This window comes from Bison bison, unplaced genomic scaffold (assembly GCF_000754665.1).
Source record: "Bison bison bison isolate TAMUID 2011002044 unplaced genomic scaffold, Bison_UMD1.0 scf7180017864114, whole genome shotgun sequence".
In the NCBI taxonomy this organism is placed as follows: Eukaryota; Metazoa; Chordata; class Mammalia; order Artiodactyla; family Bovidae; genus Bison; species Bison bison.
Window position 1 is genome coordinate 406981 of NW_011494686.1, and position 22264 is coordinate 429244.

Below are 22264 nucleotides of genomic sequence, written 5' to 3' on the forward strand. Positions count from 1 at the left end.
CATGGCTTCAGTAGTTGGAGCATGTGGGTTCAGTAGTTATGTTACATGGGCTTAGCTGCCCTGTGGCATGTGGGATCTTCTGGGACCAGGGATAGAACCTGTGACCCTTGCATTGCAAGGCGGGGCGAATTCTTAATCACTGGGCCACCAGGGAAGCCCCTGCTTGTCTTTCTCATTGTTCCCGGGGTTCCAGAGAACAATGCCTCCTTTTCCTTAGGGCGGTTGTTCTCAAACAGATGGTTTTGTGATGCCCTGGAGACATTTTTGTTGTCATAATTGGCACAGATGGCTGCTGGCATCTAATATGTAGAGGCCAACGATGCACTGAGGCTGGAATAGGCTTTGATGCACAGGGGCTACTGCCCCTGCTTTCCCCGCCCCCGCCGCAAGAGCTTTCTAGCTCAGAGCTACTTGCACTGAGGTTGAGAGAGACCATGTATTGTCTCTATCAGGATGCTTTTGGGCATAAAATTCTGCCAGTCCAACAGGCATAAACTGATCTTGTCCTAGGTGAACCTGAACATGTGGTTTCCTTCCCTGAAGGCCCTGTCTCTCCTTGGTCACTTGTCTAGCCTGGAGCCGTCACTCAGTGTGGTGGGACACCTTGGCCAGCCTGAATCCCATGCCTACCAGTGGGGAGAAGAAGCAGGCGACCAGTGATGATCTGCCTCACCAGAACGCCATGGGTCCTAACGAGAGATGTGCAGACCGTAGAAAAAAGCTCTGTTCAGTGTGCAAGAATATATGCATTTTCTAGAAGCTTTCTAAGTTCTTTTTAAAAAAATTTTATTGGAGCATAATTGATTGACAAAGTTGTGTTAGTTTTAGGTGTACAGCAAAGTGATTCAATTATACATATTCATATGTCCATTCTTTGTCAAATTTTTTCCCATATAGGTTATTAAAGAATATTGAGTATAGTTCCTTGTGCTATTACAGTAGGTTCTTGTTGGGAACGTGCATCTTGGGAAGTATCTTTACTAGATCTGGTTTTTCTGGGCCTAAGGGTATGTATGGTGATTGCAGCCATGAAATTAAAAGACGCTTACTCCTTGGAAGGAAAGTTATCACCAAGCTAGATAGCATATTGAAAAGCAGAGACATTACTTTGCCAACAAAGGTCCGTCTAGTCAAGGCTATGGTTTTTCCAGTGGTCATGTATGGATGTGAGAGTTGGACTGTGAAGAAAGCTGAGCACTGAAGAATTGATGGTTTTGAACTGTGGTGCTGGAGAAGACTCTTGAGAGTCCCTTGGACTGCAAGGAGATCCAACCAATCCATCCTAAAGGAGATCAGTCCTGGGTGTTCATTGGAAGGACTGGTGCTGAGGCTGAAACTCCAATACTTTGGCCACCTCATGCGAAGAGTTGACTCATTGGAAAAGACCCTGATGCTGGGAGGGATTGGGGGCAGGAGGAGAAGGGGATGACAGAGGATGAGATGTCTGGATGGCATCACCGACTTGATGTACATGAGTTTGGGTGAACTCCAGGAGTTGATGATGGACAGGGAGGCCTGGTGTGCTGTGATTCATGGTGTCGCAGAGTCGGACACGACTGAGCGACTGAACTGAATTGAAGGGTTTGTGGCAAAGGGCTCTGTGAGATTATCGAGTCAAGATAAGAGTGGCTTCTCTTTTTTTTCCCATTGCTTGGTTGATTCATTTTAACCAAAATAGAGAAGGATGGGAGAGATGAAAGGGTGGAAACAAAGACTCCGGTCTGCACAGCTCCTCTGGATACAAAGTCAAGGTTGTTGATTCTCTGCTGTGCTGTGTGCGTGTCTGTGCTGAGCAGCATTTAATTTCTGAGCTCTGGAGTAGCTCAGACACTTGCCGTCACTGTGGGAAAGCTGAAAGTAGTTAAGGTTTATAACATCTTGTTAGAGTCCAAGGAAACTTTTTGCAAGTTAAATAGTGATTTTTCTGGCGTTGTTTAGATTTCTGATGCTCATAGCGTTCTTGTTTAGTTTTGGAGAAGGTATTATTAAAAAAAACACAACTGATCTTTGTGAGTGTAATTCATCTGGCAGAAGGATTGAATAATTTTATGTTCTTTTTTCCTTTTTAAACAAACAAAATTCTTGAAGAGAACCGAGGGCAGATTTTAAAAACTTCTGATTTTCTGTATTCCTGGCTTAATTTTAATTTTGAAACCATTTGAGAAATCCTATAAACACCTAGAAAAGTTGTCCAAATTATTTTCTTTTGAAATTGTGTGATGGTCTCTGGAAATACTTTCCTTGTCTCTGTTTTATTGTGTGTGTTGCTTAGTATCTAAAACAAGAATTTGAAAGTAGGTAAGTGACCTATTTGGACTGTTTTCTTAGTAGTCTAGGGGAGTTGAGATGGTTAAATGTTTATGATGTGAACTCTGAAATCTTGTAGAATTGACTGCTCTGTCTTAATGGCTGAAAGGCTTGCAAATTAACCTGGTAAGGAGCAGTCCCGCATCCACACACTGGATGTATCACTTAACCAGAGTTAACAGGTTTTTGTTGCTCTGGGATGGTCCAGTGCCTTTTGACAGTGTCTCGGGGACTGATTTATCTTGACACTTGTCAAATAAAGTGGTTTTTATAAGTGCTCTTCTGTCCAGAGACAAAGAGGCAGTTTTGTAAAGACCTTCACATTTTGTGACTTCGAAGCTTTCATTTCCCAAAGCTTTAAAGCTCTAAGTAGAGTTTCGAGTTAAAGGCACTTCCTCAGTGTAATGTCTGGTGAGAGCATAGCTGGCCGGGGTGGTGGTGGGGAGAGTGGAGAGGACTGGGTTCCATGGTGGGAGCTAGTGCACTGGTGAGCATTTGACCTTTGGAAGGTGTGGGAGGGCACGTTGGAGCAAAGCCTGCTAGACTGTGGCATGGTTAATGCCTGTGAACCCAAACCCAGAGTTTATATTAGGAAGAAAAGATGGAATGGAGTGGAATGAATGCACATCCAGCTCTGTGGGCTTACATGGTGTGTGTGTGTGTAATCTAATCACTCTTTAGATGTAACTAAACAGGAGGGATCAGAGATGGTTCCTTTATTCACTCCCAACCTATTTTTTGTGTGTATGTGAATATCCATTAAATTTTTAAAATTGAAATACAGTTTTACAGTGTGTTTCAGGTACACAGCAAAGTGATTCAGTTATATCAGATTCTTTTCCATGATGGTTTATTACAGGATATTGAATACCGTACAGTAAACCTTTGTTGGTTTTCTATTTTAAGTATAGTAGTATGTATCTATTAATCCCATACTGCTAATTTATGCCATCCCCTTCTTCTTTGGTAACCATAACTTTGTTTTCTGTGTGTGTAAGTCTGTTTCTGTTTTGTAAATAAATTCGTGTCTTTGTGTCTTTTGGTTCCATGTGTAAGTGATATATTTGTCTTTCTCAGTTGGGCTTCATTTACATGATAACCTCTCGGTCCATCCATCTTGCTGTAAATGGCAGTCTTTATTTCTTTTAGCATCTGAGTGATATTCTGTAGTGTAAATGTGCTGCATCTTTATCCGTCTGTATCTGTCGATGGACATTTAGGTTGTTTCCATGTCTTGGCTCCTGTAAATAACGTGTGATAATGCGTTTTTATCCACTGCTGCTGCTCTTCAGTTGCTCAGTCGTGTCCGACTCTTCGCTACCCCATCAACCGTAGCCTAACAGGCTCCTGTGTCCATGGGATTTTCCAGGGAAGAATACTGGAGGGGGTTGCCATTTCCTTCTCCAGAGGATCTTCCTGACCCAGGGATTGAACTTGCTTGGCAGATGGATTTTTTTTTTACTACTGAGCCACCTGGGAAGCCCTTTGTATATCTTAGTTGGTTAGATGAAGGTGCATATAAAATATCTAAAGTTTGAAACAGCAATGGGTAGATTACTACAGTCTCTCAAATTAGAAGTATTAGATTTTATTTTCATTTGCCTTATAATGTGTTTATAAGTTTAGCTCTTGGTAAACATCTGAGATGTACTAACACAAAGTTTAAGTTTCCTAGGAGTCTTGATAATAATAGTGGTGGTGGTTGTATTTGTGGCAGCAGTCAGTAAGGTTTTAAAATTTATTTTTTAACCCCAGTGTAAGGGGACAAACCTTTACGTTAATTAGCATTTACTTCTCACAACAGTCCTGTTTGGTGGTTACTCTTACAGTAGATACTATTTTGCAGTACAGGAACCTGGGTTTGGATGTGTTAAAAAGTTTCTTTCCCCAGGGCCCTAGCCTGGAAAGCCATGTGGCCTCCAGTTTCACACTCTCTCTGAGACCTTTAGTTTTCTAGAAGAGCAAACATGATTGCCGTTGGTATAGTATGTATTTCACAAGCCTTATTTGTGGTGCTATCTTGTATAAAGGCTTGGGGGAGGGGATTATATCTCCAAAGCACACTTTAGGAAATTTAAAAATTTCCCATGAAGGTGATAAAAGCTTCCTTTAAGCTATTTAAAGTCATAGGAAAGGAAGTCATTTTCAGATGATCTGAAATAGTGGCTGTGGGATTCAATTTGTATTGCATAAAATGAAAAGGATTTTGCTATTGCTTGCTTTTTAGACAAAGCAGAATCTCGAGAGTAATGCCATTGTTCAGGATCCACAGGGCGCACTGGGTTTGAACGGTGCTGACAGACTGATGTTGCCATTTTCAGCTTCCGTGTCTTATCGATGATCGACAAAGCATTTCTCTCCTCAAAGGAAAAAACTTGGCTTGTTTTGTGAAATGCATGCTTTACTGTCAATGCCAGTTTGGACCCTTGTTAAAATTTGCTGCTTATCTTACTCTCCCAAACTGTACTGCTATTTAATTTTCTTCACAAATAGCTGTTCCCTTTCTTTCTATCCTTTTCTCTTTATGTATTCTTTTTTTTTTTTAATTTTTTTTTAAATTTTATTTTATTTTTAAACTTTACAATATTGTATTAGTTTTGCCAAATATCGAAATGAATCCGCCACAGGTATACCCGCGTTCCCCATCCTGAACCCTCCACCCTCCTCCCTCCCCTCCCCTCCCTCTGGGTCGTCCCAATGCACCAGCCCCAAGCATCCAGTACCGTGCATCGAACCTGGACTGGCGACTCGTTTCATACATGATATTATACATGTTTCAATGCTATTTTCCCAAATCTCCCCACCCTCTCCCTCTCCCACAGAGTCCATAAGACTGATCTATACATCGGTGTCTCTTTTGCTGTCTCGTACACAGGTTTATTGTTTCCGTCTTTCTAAATTCCATATATATGCGTTAGTATACTGTATTGGTGTTTTTCTTTCTCGCTTACTTCACTCTGTATAATAGGTTCCAGTTTCATCCATCTCATTAGACCTGATGCAAATGTATTCTTTTTAATGGTTTCTAGGTGCATGTTCATTCTTTTTGGTGCTGGTGTTCTGCATGTGTTTACCCTGAAATAAATTTTCTCCTGGTTCACTGGGGAGGAACTTGCTGCCCAGAAGATTAAGAATTTTGCCCAAAGCCAGATGGCAAAGTCGGAGACAGTGTTGATGAAGACATTGGAATTGATTTTAAGAGTTTCGGGGTTTGTCTGATCTTTGGTTTAGTGAATCTCAGTTTCCCTGTAGAATGCTGGAGGGCGAGTTCCTGCTCTCCTGACTCTTGTGGAGTGGGAAGTAGTGCCCAGTCCTCTTCCTCTACAGAGGAGGACACATGACCCACGCGCCCACTCGGATAGTCTGTTGGTTTCATGAAGCTCATTTGTAGTGTTGAGTCTCCATTGAGCTCATTTTTCTTCTCTGTGTATTAGCAGTATTAGTGAATAAATAGTGAGGAAATCCTATTTAAAGAGTGTTTCCTGCCCCCTTTGGAAACAAATTATTTCCGTGATGCTCATGTTGTATTCATGTTCATCAAAAATTTATATACGGGGACCTCCATGGTGGTCCAGTGGCTACTACTCCGTGCTCCCCATGCAGGGGGTCTGGATTTGATCCCTGTTTGGGGAGCTAGACCCTGCATGCTGCAGCTAAGACCCGGTGCCCCCAAATAAATTAAAAAAAAAATTAAATCTGGAGGAGAGAAAATACAAGGTCAAGAGGATGGTTACGGCATGCCAGTACGGTTCCTACTTTGAAGGAGGTTTGGAGTAAAGCCTCTCATCTCTCTTTGTGACCCCATCGACTACAGCCCACCAGGCTCCCCTGTCCATGGAATTTTCCAGGCAAGAATACTGGGGTGGGTTGCCATCTCATCTCTCAGGGTCTCATAAAAGCTCCTGACCTGACTATCACTATCAGATACTTTGCAAATATTAATTATACTTATGTCTCCTTCTATTGAGATAAGAGATACTGATCCCAATTCGCTTATCTATAGGAGTGCATAAACTACCTTAGTCCCAAGCATTAAGCCTAGTCCAATAATATATGCTGTTTTTAATCTGAGGTTCATAAAGACCTTCAAAAGGAATCCTCAACCTTCCACCACTGAATTATTCCTATGAGTGAGAGCCCTTCCTCTTGACACCTCCTTTGAAGTTGAAGTAGAGAAATGAATGAGTTGGACAGAGATGATGTAACGTTGACATTGTTTTGTGCTTGGGGCTTCCATTCACCTGCTGTGACCGATGCTAATAAAGCCTAGACATTCCTGAAGATGTCCTGTCATTCACCTTGCTCCTGTTCCAGGATGGTGAGCCCCTTGAGGGCAGTGTCTGATTTTGGTCCCCCACTAGTGTCGAGAGCTCTATCTGGCTCTGAGGTCTTGGATTCATACTTGCTGAGTAGATTTCTGTCTGGCTCCTTGCATATTGGAAGCCTTTGAGGTTCAGAGGTTGGATGATATCAGGAAAGACGCAGAGGAGAAGATGAGAATCAAGGGCCTCTGATGGCAGGCCTGTTCCTGAGCCACAGATGAAAGTGGAAACAGCCTTCTGTAACTTTGGACCAAATGTCACCATCTCCCATCTCAGCTCCTCACAGATTCCTGCCAGGATTCTTTACCTCTGATGAACACAGTCAAAATCAGAACTCTCAGGTGGCGAGAGTTAGAAAGTTGTTTTGGCCTGAGTTGAACTGATAAATCTTCAGAGTATGAAGACGGGTTTAGAAGGAGTTAGGGCATAGTTTGGGACAGCATTCAAGGTTCCAAACTGCCTCCAGATGGACAGAAAAGCTCAGACTGTGGTTAGTGCTTTACTTCTTTTGGCTGACTTTCTATTGTCATTCCTTAATAGCTGTTTATATTTAATATGATGCAAGTTGTATATTGTATACAAGTTATTCTTTAGCCTGTCTCTGTATAGAGAGAAACAGGATTGGTAAATTTTCACTGTTGCACACGAGTGAAATAGGGTGTTAATGTTTCATTTGTTTCACATCAAGTTAAATAAAAGGGAAAAACACAAATAAAGATAGTGATTTTGCTACACAGTCCAGTTGTACATTCTTTTGTTAGATTTAACAGAACAAGGTCCCTGAAGGAATGTTAAAATCCGTTCAAAGTGATAGCTTTAAAACGTTCCCAAGCAGTCATGATAAAATACAAGCAGTTATACTATTGAACTGTGATATTAGAAGTCCTTGTTATTTTAAGTAGAGCACAATGTCATATTTTTCCTTACTAATTTTTTTTTTGTTACATAGCGAACTCTTGTGATAAACTTGGTCTGGATGTTCTGTGTTCATGGCATCACTTTCCATTTGATTTCTCCTAGAAAATTAGGATGCATTCCATTCCTCTGGCTGCTTTGTACATGGTGATAGCTTAGCGTTGAGACTGATGTCAACCAGGGGCATGGCCTCTGGTCTCAGCAGGCAGGGACTCTGGCTATAGGAAGGGACCCCAGGACCATGTTATCCTAAAGAGAGAGGGCTCTTTTTGGAAACAGTGACATCACTGGCCTTTTCCTTGGTAAGCTGCTGGTAAAATATTGTAGGGAGTGGCTCTCCTTTTGCTCACATAGAGGAGAAAGAGGCCGCCCTCTTGTGTGGGTCTTTTGCCCTTATTAAAGAACGGGATATTTTTCTCTGTCTCCTTTAGAAACTAGACTGTCACTGAAGAAGGTAGGGCTGTGTGGGGGTGTATGTGTAGTATATGGTGAGTTAGCCTCTGTGACTGCTTGCTGTGTATTTTGTCCTTGGTTTATAGTATGTCTCTTTAAAATAATCTCTTTTTAAAATGCATATATATTGAGTCCAGAAGGGTGGTACTGATGAGCTTGTTTGCAGGGCAGCAGTGGAGATGCAGACAGAGAGAACAGACTTGTGGTCACAGTTGGTTAAGGAGATGGTGGGACGAATTGGGAGCATGGCATTGAAACATACACTTTACCGTATGTCAGGTGGATGGCCAGGATGGTGCAGGGAGCTCACCGGTGCCCTGTGACAGCCTAGATGGGTGGGAGGCTCAAGAGGGAGAGAGCGTGTGTATACTTACGGCTGATTCATGTTGATGCATGTCAGAAACCAACACCATATTGGAAAGCAGTTATCTTCCAATTAAAATTTTTTTTCTTTCTTTTTAAAATTGAAGTATAATTGATAAACCGTGTTCTGTTAGTTTCAGGTATACAGCAAAGTGATTCAGTTACACATATATACATTAAAAAAAAAATGCTGTTTTCCAGTATGGTTTACCATAGGATATTGAGTATAGTTCTGTGTGCTCTACAGTAGGACCTTGTGTATCCATCCTGTATGCTGCTTTTGCTGTTCAGTTGCCCAGTTGTGTCTGACTTTCTGCGACCCTGTGGATTGCAGCACACTGTTGACTAGATAATAATCCTTTGAATCTGTTTGTTACCTCTTTGCGTATTCATAGGGGATTTGATTTAAGTCATACCTGACTGGCCTAGTGGTTTTCCCCACTGTCTTTAGTTTAAGCCTGAATCTTGCTATGAGGAGTTGATGCTCTGAGCCATAGTCAGCTCCAGGTCTTGTTTTTGCTGACTGTATACAGCTTCTCCATCTTCAGCTACAACGAATGTCATCAGTTTGATTTCGGTATTGACCCTTTGGTGGAGTCCATGTGTAAAGTCATCTCTTGTGTTGTTGAAAAAGGGTGTTTGCTATGACCAGTGCATTCTCTTGGCAGAATTCAGTTAGCCTTTACCCTGCTTCATTTTGTTTTCCAAGGCCAGACTTGCCTACTAACTCCAGGTATCTCTTGACTTCCTGCTTTTTGCATTCCAGTCCCCAACGATGAATAGAACATGTTTTGGTGTTACTTCTAACAGGTCTTCTAGGTCTTCATAGAACTGATCAACTTCAGCTTCTTTGACATGCATGGTAGGGGCATAGACTTGAATTACTGTGATATTGAATGGCTTGCCTTGGAAACACACCGAGATCATTCTGTCATTTTTGAGGTTGCACCCACATACTACATTTCAGACTCTTTTGTTGACTCTGAGGACTATTCCATTTCTTCTATGAGATTCTTGCCCACAGTAGTAGATATACTGGTCATCTGAATTAAATTCACCCATTCCTGTCCATCTTAGTTCACCGGTTCCTAAGATGTTGATGTTTCTTCTCCTGCTTGACCGTGTCAAGTTTACCTTGATTCGTGGACCTAGCATTCCAGGTTCCTATGCAGTACTGTTCTTTGCATCAGATTTTACTTTCGTCACTAGACACATCCATAACTGAGCATCGTTTCTGCTTTGGTCCAGCCGCTTCTTTCTTTCTGGGGCTATTAGTAGTCATCCTCTGTTCTTCCCCAGAGCATACTGGACACCTTCTGACCTGGGGAACTCATCTTTTGATGTCATATCTTTTTGTCCTTTAATACAGTTCATGAGGTTCTCATGGAAAGCATACTGGGGTGGTTTGCCATTCCCTCTCCAGTGGATCACGTTCTGTCAGAAATCTCCACTATGACCCGTCTGTCTGGGGTGGCCCTACACGGGATGGCTCATGGCTTCATTGAGTTAAGCGAGCCCCTTCGCTACAACAGGGCAGTGATCTGTGAAGAGGGGATCCATTGTCTATATAACAGCTTAAATCTGCCAAGCCCAAGCTCCCATTCCATCCTTCCCCCATTGCAAAAGGAGGAACCTTTTGCAATGACAAGTCTGTTCTCTATAATTTTGGTTCATAGGTAGGTTCATCTGTGTCATTTTAGAGTCCACGTATAAGTGATATATATGGTATTTGTTTTTCTCTTTCTGACTGCCTTCGCTTAGTATGATGATCTGTGGTTGCATACATGTTGCTGCAAATGGCATTATTTCATTCTTGTTATGACTGAGTGTTCCCTTGTGTGTGTGCCACATCTTTGTTACCAGTTCCTCTGTCGATGGACACTTAGGTAGCTTTCAAGTCTTGGCTCTTGAGGACAGTGCTGTTATGAACATAGGGATGCATGTATCTTTTTGAATTAAGAGTTTTGTCTGGATATATGCCAACGAGTAGGCGTGCCTGATCACACGATAATTCTATTTTTAGTTTTCTGGGAACTTCTATCCTATTTCCCATAGCAGCTGCACCAATTTACATTCCTTCTAACAGTGTAGAAGGGTTCCCTTTTCTACACACCCTCTCCAGCATTTGTTATTTGTAGAGTTTTTAATGATGGCCATTCTGACCAGTGTAAGGTAGTACCTCCTTGTAGTTTTGAGTTGATTTCGCTGATAGTGATGTTGAGCGTCTATTCCTCTGTCTGTCTGGCCAGACAGACTGTTTGGCTGCTCTTAGATCTGGTGCCAATCCCTGTCTGGCCAATTGTTAGCTGTCATAGAGAACGGGTTTGCCCAAGACTTCCCGCCTCACCCGGGCCTGGGAGAGGAGGACTGGGCTGGCTAGGGGCTCGCACCGCACAAGTACGAACCTAGTCCGTGTGCCAGAGCTGGCTTGGTGTTTTGTAATCATTTCTTTATCAGAGGGAGCTGTTTTCCTTCTCACACTATACAGAGTGTGGTGCGGTTACATATGAATAAACTTTGACTAATCTTTTTTTTGGTATTTTTTAACAGCTTCACTGGGACATAATTCACACACCATATGATTCACTCACTTAAAGTGTACACTTCAGGGACTTCCCTGGTGGTCCAGTGATTTGGACTCTGCCCTTCCACTGCAGGGTCACAGGTTCAATCCCTGACTGGGGAACTACGATCCCACATGCTGTGCAGCTCGGCCAATAAGTAAATAAGTGAATACTAAAAAAAAGTGTACAATTCATTGTTCAGTTTCTGTGCTCACAGATTTGTGTAGCCATCCCACGCCAGTTTTAGAAAATGTTCATCGCCCTGAAAAGAAGCCCTGTATCCCTTGGCATAATGTTTTTTGATGCTGATAACGGGTACCATGCTTGTCTACTGCCACGCTGTTCTAACGAGGCCTCCGACTTTCCGTATTCTCCCTTCCTTGTTCTTCCTCCCTCTTGCTGACTGTTATGTACCATTGTACTTAGCACTTTCTGTGTGTTTTTACATTTCTATTTTTTTTTTTAATATAACCTGGAAAGTCTTTTTTTAAAAACCACTGTTAATTCTATTACTTTTAATTTTTTTATCTTTGGTGGTGCTGGGCCTTCGTTGCTGTGTGCAGGTTTCCTCTAGGTGCAGTGAGCAGAGTGACTCTTCCTCGCGGTACACGGGCTTCTCATCTCCGTAGCTCCTCTTGTGGCGCACAGGCTCTAGGGCCCTGTGTTTCAGTAGTTGCGGCATGTGGGATCTTCCTGGACCAGGGTTTGAACCCATGTCTTCTGCAGTGGGAGGCGGATTCTTTACCACTGAGCCACCAGGGAAGCCCTTTACATTTCTGTTTTAATGTTTGTTTTTCTCAGAAGGTAAGCTTTATGGAGGCAGGGATTTTTGTCTTGGTTCAGTTCAGTTGCTCAGTCCTGTCCAACTCTATGCTACTCCATGGATTGCAGCACGCTAGGCTTCCCTGTCCATCATCAACTCCTGGAACTTTCTCAAACTCATGTCCATTGAGTCGGTGATGCCATCCAACCATCTCATCCTCCTTCGTCCCCTTCTCCTCCCGCCTTCAGTCTTTCCCAGCATCAGGGTCTTTTCAAATGAGTCAGATCTTCGCATCAGGTGGCCAGATTATTGGAGTTTCAGCTTCAGCATCTGTCCTTCCAATGAATATTCAGGACTGGTTTCCTTTAGGATGGACTGGTTGGATCTCCTTGCTGTCCAAGGGACTCTCAAGAGTCTTCTCCAACACCATAGTTCAAAAGCATCAATTCTTCAGCGCTCAGCTTTCTTTATAGTCCAACTCTCACATCCATACATGACTACTGGAAGAACCATAGTCTTGACTAGACGGACCTTTGTTGGCAAAGTAATGTCTCTGCTTTTTAATATGCTGTCTAGGTTGGTCATAGCTTTTCTTCCAGTGAGCAAGTGTCTTTTAATTTCTTGGCTGCAGTCACTATCTGCAGTGATTTTGGAGCCCCCCAAATAAAATCTGTCACTCTTTCCATTATTTCCCCATCTATTTGCCATGAAGTGATGGGACCAGATGCCATGATCTTAGTTTTCTGAATGTTGAGTTTTAAGCCAGCTTTTTCACTCTCCTCTTTCACTTTCATCAAGAGGCTCTGTAGTTTTTCTTTGCTTACTGTTCTTGCCCACAGAGGTAGATATAATGGTCATCTGAGTTAAATTCACCCATCCCAGTCCATTTCAGTTCACTGTCTCTTAAAATGTTGATGTTTACTCTTGCCATCTCCTGTTTGACCACTTCCAATTTGCCTTGATTCATGGACCTAACATTCCAGGTTCCTATGCAATATTGCTATTTACAGCTTTGGGCTTTACTTCCATCACCAGTCACATCCACAACTGGGTGTTGTTTTTGCTTAGGCTCTGTCTATTCATTCTTTCTGGAGTTATTTCTCCACTGATCTCCAGTAGCATATTCGGCATATACTGACCTGGAGAGTTCGTCTTTCAGTGTCCTATCTTTTTGCCTTTTCATACTCTTCACGGGGTTTCTCAAGGCAAGAATACTGAAGTGGTTTGCCATTTCCCTCTCCAGTGGACCACATTTTGTCAGAACTCTCCACCATGACCCGTATGTCTTGGGTGGCCCTACATGTCATGGCTTATAGTTTCATTGAGTTAGACAAGGCTGTGGTCCATGTGATCAGTTTGGTTAGTTTTCTGTGATTATGATTTTCAGTCTGTCTGCCCTCCGATGGATAAGGATAAAAGGCTTATGGAAGCTTCCTGATGGGACAGACTGACTGAGGGGGAAACTGGGTCTTGTTCTGATGGGCGGGGCCATGCTCAGAAAATCTTTAATCCAATTTCCTGTTGATGGGCGGGGCTGTGTTCCCTCCCTGTTTGACCTGAGGCCAAACTATGTTGGAGGTAATGAAGATAATTGCGACCTCCTTCAAAAGGTCCCCTGTCCAGGTCCCATTTTAGATAGCTTTTTGTCTTAAAATATCTAGAATACCATAAGGATTCAGATATTTGCTGAATGAATGATGAGTGATCAGTTTATTAATTTGTGCTAAGAACTTGCTTGAGATCTACTGTCTTTATTTTATTCCCATAAGATTTTCAGCTCAGAGGTGAAATAACTTGCCCCAAGTAGGTAACTGGCAGAGCAGACTGGTGAATCAAAGTTTAGCTCATTGCTGTCTAGTGACGATGTAACGTCAGCCACCCATGGGGCTTCCCAGGTGGCTCAGTGGTAAAGAATATGCCCACCAGTGCGGGAGATGAAAGAGACAAAGAGACACAGGTTCCATCCCTGGGTCAGGAAGATCCCCTGAAAGAGGGAGTGGCAACCCACTTCAGTATTCTTGCCTGGAAAATTCCATGCAGAGGAGCCTGGCAGGCTACAGTAGTCCCTGGGGTCGGAAAGAGTCGATCACAGCTGATCACTGCTCATGCACTCCACACACATGCAAGCCAGGCATATAATTTACATTTTGTTAGTAACATAATTAAAAAGTTAAAAGAAACAGGTGAAATGTATAGATTTCATTAACCTAGGACATTCAGAGTATTATCATCTCAACATAAACCTTGTAATCAGTATAAAAATGGTCTTCTGCTTTTTTTTCAAAGCAAATCTTTGTAAGCCGTTGTGTATTTTATGCTAATGGTAACTATCCATGGAGACACATTTCTGGGGCTGAAGAGTTGCACCTGAGTAATGACTTTTCTGTTGGGACCCCAGCTCTAACTGATGTCAAATCTCATGGTCCTGCCTCCATCCCTTGCTGCTTCCCAGTGTTCAAGCTGACACTCCTTTCCAGTTTGGGAAGAGGACAGCAGGACCCACACCTGACGTTTCTCGAGGCTGACCTCATGCAGACGGTTTTGGTCACGTGCTTACTAACACCTGTGATTTTCAGAAGAACTCAAGGGGGTCAGTATGTCAGGTTCCAGATTTTGTCCAGTCAGTAGAGTTGCGGCATGTGGGATCTAGTTCTATGCATGAGTGCTCAGTCGTATCTGACTTCACGATCCCATAGACTGTAGCCCGCCAGGCCCCGCTGTCCATGGAATTTTCCAGGCAAGAATACTGACCAGGGATTGAATCCAGGGCCCCCTGCATTAGGAGCGCAGAGCCTTAACCAGTGGACCTCCAGGGAAGTTGTCTCCTCTTGTTTAAACACTTGTTGGATTTCTTTTTTCAGACTGGGTTCCTGGTAAGGCTTTCTTATTTCCCCAAATTCTCCCCTGGAAGTTCCCTGCCCTGTCCCTTTCATGACAAATAAGTTCAAACAGTCTTTTGAGAAAAACATATGTTAATTTGAGGACTTGACTCTCTGAGGGCCGGTTCATTAGTTGGCAGCACAGAACGAGGTGAAAGAAAGATTTCTCCTTTGAGGCTGGTTCCTTGCCTTCTCTGCTGGAGGGGGCTCTGTGGATGTCTTCTGGGCGGGAGGGGCGAGCCTGCAGCTGTGTGGGTGCTGGGTGGAGTTTCAGGGGTTGAGAGCTGGCAATTCTTGCCAGGCTTGTGGAAACTATGTGGATTGGAACAAAAGGCTGGGTGTAAAGTTAAGAACCCTGAGCTGAGAGCTGGCAAAGAGCTGCCTGTGGGTGATTGTGTCTGAGAGGCAGAGTGTTTGACACGTTGAGGTTTCCTCTTTCCAGTATCCTGGGGTTAAATGTGTTGAGCACAGTTTAGGTCTTCTCTTGGGTTTTCCCTTTTAATAAGTAGTTTCTTCACTGACCTCAGATGAGTTTTGTGTATGTGGCTGGGGTGGGTGGGGCAATAGCATTTAATTCAAACCACATGAATCTGCAGCGTGACCTAGTAGTTCCTCTCTGGTTGAAAACTTGGTGTTTGGATTTATTCCACATTCTCTGCATCGGAGAAGCAGCAGTCTTTCATGAATGGAAGGAACACTTTGGATAGGGGTTAGTCATTGCATCAGACTTTTGAATTAATCCACTATGAAATGGAATTGCATGGATTTCTGGAGCATATAAAAGCAAGCAGCATGAATTGGGAAATCGGTCCATTTTGGATGTGTGGATTAGTTTGCCTTACATAATATTGGGCTCTTACTAAGATTTTGTGCAGATTAGTGCTGATTTTAAGGTGGTTTTAAGCAGTTTCCTAGGACAGAAGGAACAAAGCTGAGTGAGTTCACTTGTAAGTTGCATTTGCTTCCGTCATTTGAGCAGCAGCCTCTTTTCTTGGGTCCATTCTCTTGACTCTGATTTTCATGCTGATGCTTAGATGGGAAACTGCCAGATTCTCCCCTTTGAGAAATTCATTCCTTTTGAAATAGAAAATGGTACCAATTAATGCAGTTATCTTGTAACAAATTACACTTTTTAGCGATGGTGTTTTTTCTTTTTCAGCTTCATTGAGGTAGACAATATTGAGCAACCACTCTGACTGCATGAATCCACTTACACATAGATTTTTTCTAATAAATATTTACTACAGGACTGAATGGTCTGTGATTGGTTCTGAATCTGGGGATGAAGAGTCACCTGTGTGGAGAGTTGACTAAAGTTACATGAAGGTTTTAACTGCATAGTGGTTAGCACCCCAAACTCCCCATGCTGTAATTGACAAATAAAATTGTAAGATATTGAAAGTGTGCAACACAATGATTTGATATATGTGTACATTATGAAGGATCCCCCCTCTGAATTGATACATTTTATTATATAAAACACAATATTTTAATATAAAATATTATAAAACAATATTTTATATAATATAGTATATATTATATAATATTTTTATATTATATGTATCTGCTTCAAGTGAAGCAGGATGGTAACCTGATAAGGGTGTCACGTCAGTTCAGTTGCTCAGTTGTGTCCAACTCTGTGACCCCATGGACTGCAGCACGCCAGGCTTCCCTGTCCATCACAACTCCTGGAGCTTGCTCAAACTCATGTCCATTGAGTCGGTGATGCCATCCAACCATCTCATGCTCTGTTGTCCCCTTCTCCTCCTGCCTTCAATCTTTCCCAGCGTCAGGGTCTTTTCCAATGAGTCAGTTCTTTGCAGCAGGCGGCCAAAGTATTGGAGTTTCAGTTTCAGCATCAGTCCTTCCAATGAAAATGGAAAAGGAACGTCAGTGAGGTTGGTGAGACTGCCCCAAAGATGAATGATTTTTTCATTTCTTCAGTAAGTGAACTAAACATGGGGGAATAGAGGGTATTGTTACTAATCAAAGAACCGATCTGGGCTACTCATCTATTCTCTGTTGCATTCCCTGGGAATGCTAAAGAATAACAATAACTTTTAACAAAAACCTTGACAGGACACAAGCACAAAGACATAACCAGTCAATGATATTATATAAAAAGATCCATATATAAAAGAAGATGCATATAAGGATGTATAAGATTTACTGCAAGATGAATATTATAGAACAGTGGCTTTCAGCCTTCACTGCTTTAGAATAAAATGGAAAACTTAAAAAAAAAATGCTGATGACTAAAAAAAAAAAAAAGATTGAGCGATTGTATTCAACTTGTTTTGGGATGAAGGCTGGGCATTTTTGAGAGCCCCCGAGGTAATTGAGAATAGGGTTAAGAATAACTGGGTGGGTCTTGAGTGGAAGCCTTATATAGAATGTGGTTCTTGACATTTAGGGAATCGGAAACACTGAGAATGCAGTTTCCTGGTCTTTGTTCAAATTCTGTCCTGGGTCGTCTCTGTTTGAGAAACCCTCTGGTAGGTGTAGACTGTTGGGTTATGAGGTCACTGGGCACTGGAGTTGGACAGGTTTCATGAAAAGTGGGGCATGAACAAGTGTCTAAGTAATGTGTAGAATCCAAGAGAGTGGGTGGGAGAGCAGAGGGTATGTTTGGGGCACTGAGAGAGTTGGTTTCGGTGGAGGAGTCATGTGAGATGAGGTTGGGAATGTAGAGGGCCTTCAGCGCTCTTTTCTGCAGCTTAGGTTTTACATTGTTAGGCTTGGGGAGACTTGAGTTTGGAGGGCCTGGCCTGAGCAAGCCAGGTCAGTAAACATGCCCAGAGGGTAGGTGTCCTTGACACAGGAAGGTAGTGGTTATATGGTAGGTGACTTGGAAGGTACGGTCTTATTTCACATTAGCTCCCAGGATGTCATAAAATGGTGACACTTGAGCTAAAATTCTCTAAATTTGAAATAAATTAAGCATTAAAAATTTTTTTTTTTAATGGGAGTATTTTTTAATTTTTTAAAAAAGTTTTGGCCGTGCCATGTGGCATGTAGGATCTTGGTTCTCTGACCAGGAATCCAACCCACACTCCCAGCACTGGAAGTATGGGGTCTTAACCACTGCACCACCAAGGGAGTACTTCAACAAGCATTTATTAAGTGCCTTTTGTACAGCAGATATGCTGAAGCACTCTAAGTTGTTTTCTGAAAGCATGCTGGAATGCTTTGTTGGTAGCATATTTATATATTAATTCCTGCAGACTCATCAGACCCCAGTCCATCAGACCATGGAGAAAAATAGCAACTGTGACTTTTATTTGTGCAACAATTCTAATGTCATGGTCATGGCTCATTGGAAATGCTTTACTCAGGACATTTCACAGTGGTTTGAGGATCTTGACACATACAATTGTGTCAATACAATACAATATGACTAGAAGAAAGCTAGAAGACTGCTGGCCTGTTGGGAATGTTTTAAAAATATATTTAGGCCCATGAATCCTTTGAATAGCTAATAAGAGCAAGAGCTGCCTTTCTACAAAAACCCATGGAGACATATAATCTTGCTTATAATTTTAGGACTTTTAAATGTTCTGAAATTAGTTCATAACCCCTGAAGGTCTCATAGACTCCAAGGTAAGGCTTGGAATAGACTGTGGAGTAACTGTGATGTCACTTACGTCTAGGGGAGTGGAGAGGTACAGCTGTCCCAGTCATTTTCTTTTCTTTGATTATTTAGCCATAATTCATCACGACCTATGAGTAATTCAATACCTATTTAACAAATAGTTTTTTGATGAAGCTGGCATAAGCCACAGCTAAGTGTTTTCATATTTTAGTACTATAATTAAGTACATATCAGAACATCGGGGTGTGTGTGTGTGACTTACGCCACATCCATTTTCACTGACAGGCTGCAGAGGAATGGGCATGTCTTTTGTTAGGCCTTTTGAAGTAACACACGAGATAGGAGCTAATCCAGCAATTCCCAGTGTGTTTTCGGGGGTGGGATGTGGGAATGCTAGTGCTGATAGAAAGAAGCTGCTTGAAATCAGCATCTGAAGTAAACATCGTCCTGTAACCCATGACGTGTTCTGTAACTCAGGACTCGTGGTGTCCTGTCTTGGGGATACATAGTAGATGTGATTATATTAAAGGAATGTGGCAGTAAAGAAGCCTGTTTAGTGTGGTTTAAGCTGATTGATTCTTAACTTTATTTAACTAGGACCTCTTTTCTCAAACCTGTCTAACTTCTCAAAGATAAATATTGCAGAATATTATTTTAACTTATAATTAAAGTTGACTGCATGAAATACACATGAAGCCTTAACATTGTGTGAGCTGCATTTGTTTTCTCACCCTACATGGAAGGAATTATGTAGACAGTCTGGATGATAACTTTGTCTCTCTGCAAATCTAGTGTCAGAATTTTGAGTAACCTTGTGAGATGACTGAGATCTGCCTATCACTACTTAAAAAAAAAAGAGCTGTACTTGTTTCTGTAAAGACAGAATATTTCAAGAAGTTATCAGGAATCATGTTAAAGATAAAATGAAAAACTTGACAGCTTTCTTCTTCTAACCTGTGGCTTCTCAGCTGGAGTCTTTTCTTTCCCCAGCGTGAATTGCAAATTTGAAAGCAGTCATAATGGGGGTAGGGGACTGGAGAATAACATATTTGCATGCTCAAGAGAACTGGTCTTAAATAATAAGACCAATAAATTTGAGTATTTTATTTATGAAGGAGCCCAGATAAAAGACGATAGAATCATAAGTGTGTTATTTATGAATATACTGGGGTATGACTCCTCCCCTCAAAATGGTGTAAGTCTTAAGGCATGAAAATTACAGTGTAATTAATGGATTATTCCTTTATTATTATTTAAATGTTTGGCTGTGCAGGGTCTTAGTTGTGTCATATGGGATTTTTCCTTGTGGTGCATGGACTCCATGACTGTGGCTCTCAGGCTTAGTTGGTCCATGGCATGTGGAATCTTAGCTTCCTGACCAGAGGTTGAACCTGTGCGACCCCTGCATTGGAAGGTGGATTATTGACCACTGGATCAACAGGGAAGTCCCAGATTATTTCTTCTTAATAGTTTATTTATCAACTATTTCAGGATGATTTTCACACATCTAATGGATTAGATCACATATCAAACCCTGGATAAACATCTGTAATTGAGCTGCTGAATATTCAGGGAAGGGTAGGATCTGGCTCCTGCCCCCGAGAGGCTCATCATTTTGGTGGAAGTTGCTTTCTCCATGCAGTGTTCCTCCGGGTGGTGTCTTTTTCCCCTCCAGGCACTCTCTCCTTCAAACCCCTCCTAACCGCCTGCCCTCTGCCCACCACACGACTATTGCTCACAGCTGTTGCCAGCCTGATTTCAGGCTGAGTGGGTTATATAGAGAGGAGCGTGGCAGTATTTTGCGTTCTTGTATTGTCCAACACTTCTTGATGGTTTTCAGTGTCTGAAAACATTGTGATACGGCCAAATAATCCTAACGGGCCTCTGTTTTAACATCACTGTACGGACATGTCAGTGACCGACCATGGATTCCTATCACAGCAGTCTCCCTATTTAAGAAAAAGTCTTTCCAGTTTTGGATTTAATGAATTTTGCTTACTAAGTTTTCTCAGGAAGAAGAAACTTGAGCATATTCTCATTATGAAAGTGTTCATTCCAGGAATCTTCTCTGCCAAGTTTTCTGTTCTTTTTTTTTCCCCCAAACATACGTTTGCCATTTTTGAGTTGAAATGGGTGATGGAAACTGTGGAGACTGAAAGACTGATGTCAACTTTTATGTGTTGTGAACATTTTGATTTAAATATTGTATCAGTACTTAAGTACTTAAAAATAGGGGAAAGTAAGTTATGCGGTGGTGATACCATCATTGCTCTCAGAAACTGCAGAGTAGCCTAAGGTACCACTCATCTGTTTCAGCGATGAGGCGTTTTTCTCACCAGGATAGTAGTTCTGGTCTTCAGGGGAATTACGCAGTAAATGTGCTTGAGGAAGAAAGGGAAAATGAAAGTTACCCATCATGGCTCGTAATTTTAAAGTTAAGGTAAATCCCTAATTAGAAATTAAGTATACATTTTATATGGATCTAAGTCTTTATATATGACCGTATTCTGTATTGTTTTAATCATAAAAGTGAAAATGAAGGTTGCTCAATCATGTCTGACACTCTGCGGCCCTATGGACTATACAGTCCATGAGACAAACATTAAAAACAAACCACGCATCAAGTCTTTTCTTTTAAATGCAAGCCACAGAGCTTTGCTTTGTATAGTAAAGTCCCTGTTAGCTGGCACTCTGTTACCTGGAATTTCCCTGAGTTGAGGTTCTTTCTGTAGTGATGATTAATACTTATAATAATTACCCCGAGGATCTGTGAAAACCTCTTTGAGTCATCAAAGATTAAGTTATATTCAGTCCTAGCTGTCATGACACACCTTTAATGCCTTCTAATGGTTTGAAAATCGAAAATCTGTTTGTGATATTTTTTTTTCCTGGTTGAAATGCCCCATTTGCTCACATAAGAAACCATAGGATGGATGCCTCTGGTGGAACTGGTGTTCCTTCGTTATCGTGGTTAAAAAAAAGCAGGGGCTGGAATTAAGAACTGTTCTGAGGTAAGAAAACATGAGGAAATGAGGAGCCTGAAGTGCCTCCCACCTCTCCCTGACCGTGGTTTGTGGAGTACAGCTTTGGACTAAGAGTGATTGAAATGAAGGGGAGTGGATCCTGTCTTTTGTGCACAGATTCCAGATCACAAGGTCCCTAAGAAAGCAGGGAAAATTATTGTGCAGCTGTCACCTCTGATCGCACGGAGATGGAGGCACGCAGCAGCGTATGCTCGCTATGTCCTGTCTGCTCACCTCACGCGCTGGGTCTCACCGGTGTCACCTCATCAATCGTGTGATGGGGGCATCTCCCTCAGTTCTGAACTTAACTTTAAACAATAGAATCACGGATGCAGTTGTTGTTGTTATTTAGTTGCAAGTTGTATGGGACTCTCTTGTGACCCCCATGGACTGTAGCCCGCCACGCTCGTTTGTCCCAGGCAAGAGACAGAGGTTCTCTAGGCAAGAATATTGGAGTGGGTTGCTATGCCCTCCTCCAAGAGATCTTCCTGACCCAGGGATTGAACCTGCATCTCTTGCATCAAACCTGGGTCTTCCTGCGTTGCAGGCAGATTCTTTTCAAGATACTGTACTGTAATATTAAAAATGTTTTCTTTATTTTTTGTTTTTTATGTATTATTTGTGTAAAAAGTATTATAAAGCTAGTACAATACCTTACTAAATAGCCTGTTGTGTTAGTTGGGTATATAGGCTAACTTCGGACTTAAGAACAAATTGGACTAATGAACACGCTCTAAGATCGGATCTCATTCATATGTAGGGGACTTACTGTACATGTGAATAATGAAATCATTTTGCTGTATGCTGCTACTGCTTCTAAGTTGCTTCAGTTGTGTCCGACTCTGTGCGACCCCATAGATGGCAGCCCACCAGGCTCCCCCGTCCCTGGGATTCTCCAGGCAAGAACACTGGAGTGGGTTGCCATTTCCTCCTCCAATGCATGAAAGTGAAAAGTCAAAGTGAAGTCGCTCAGTCGTGTCTGACTCTTAGCGACCCCATGGACTGCAGCCTACCAGGCTCCTCCGTCCATGGGATTTTCCAGGCAAGAAGAGTACTGGAGTGGGGTGCCATATACCTGAAACT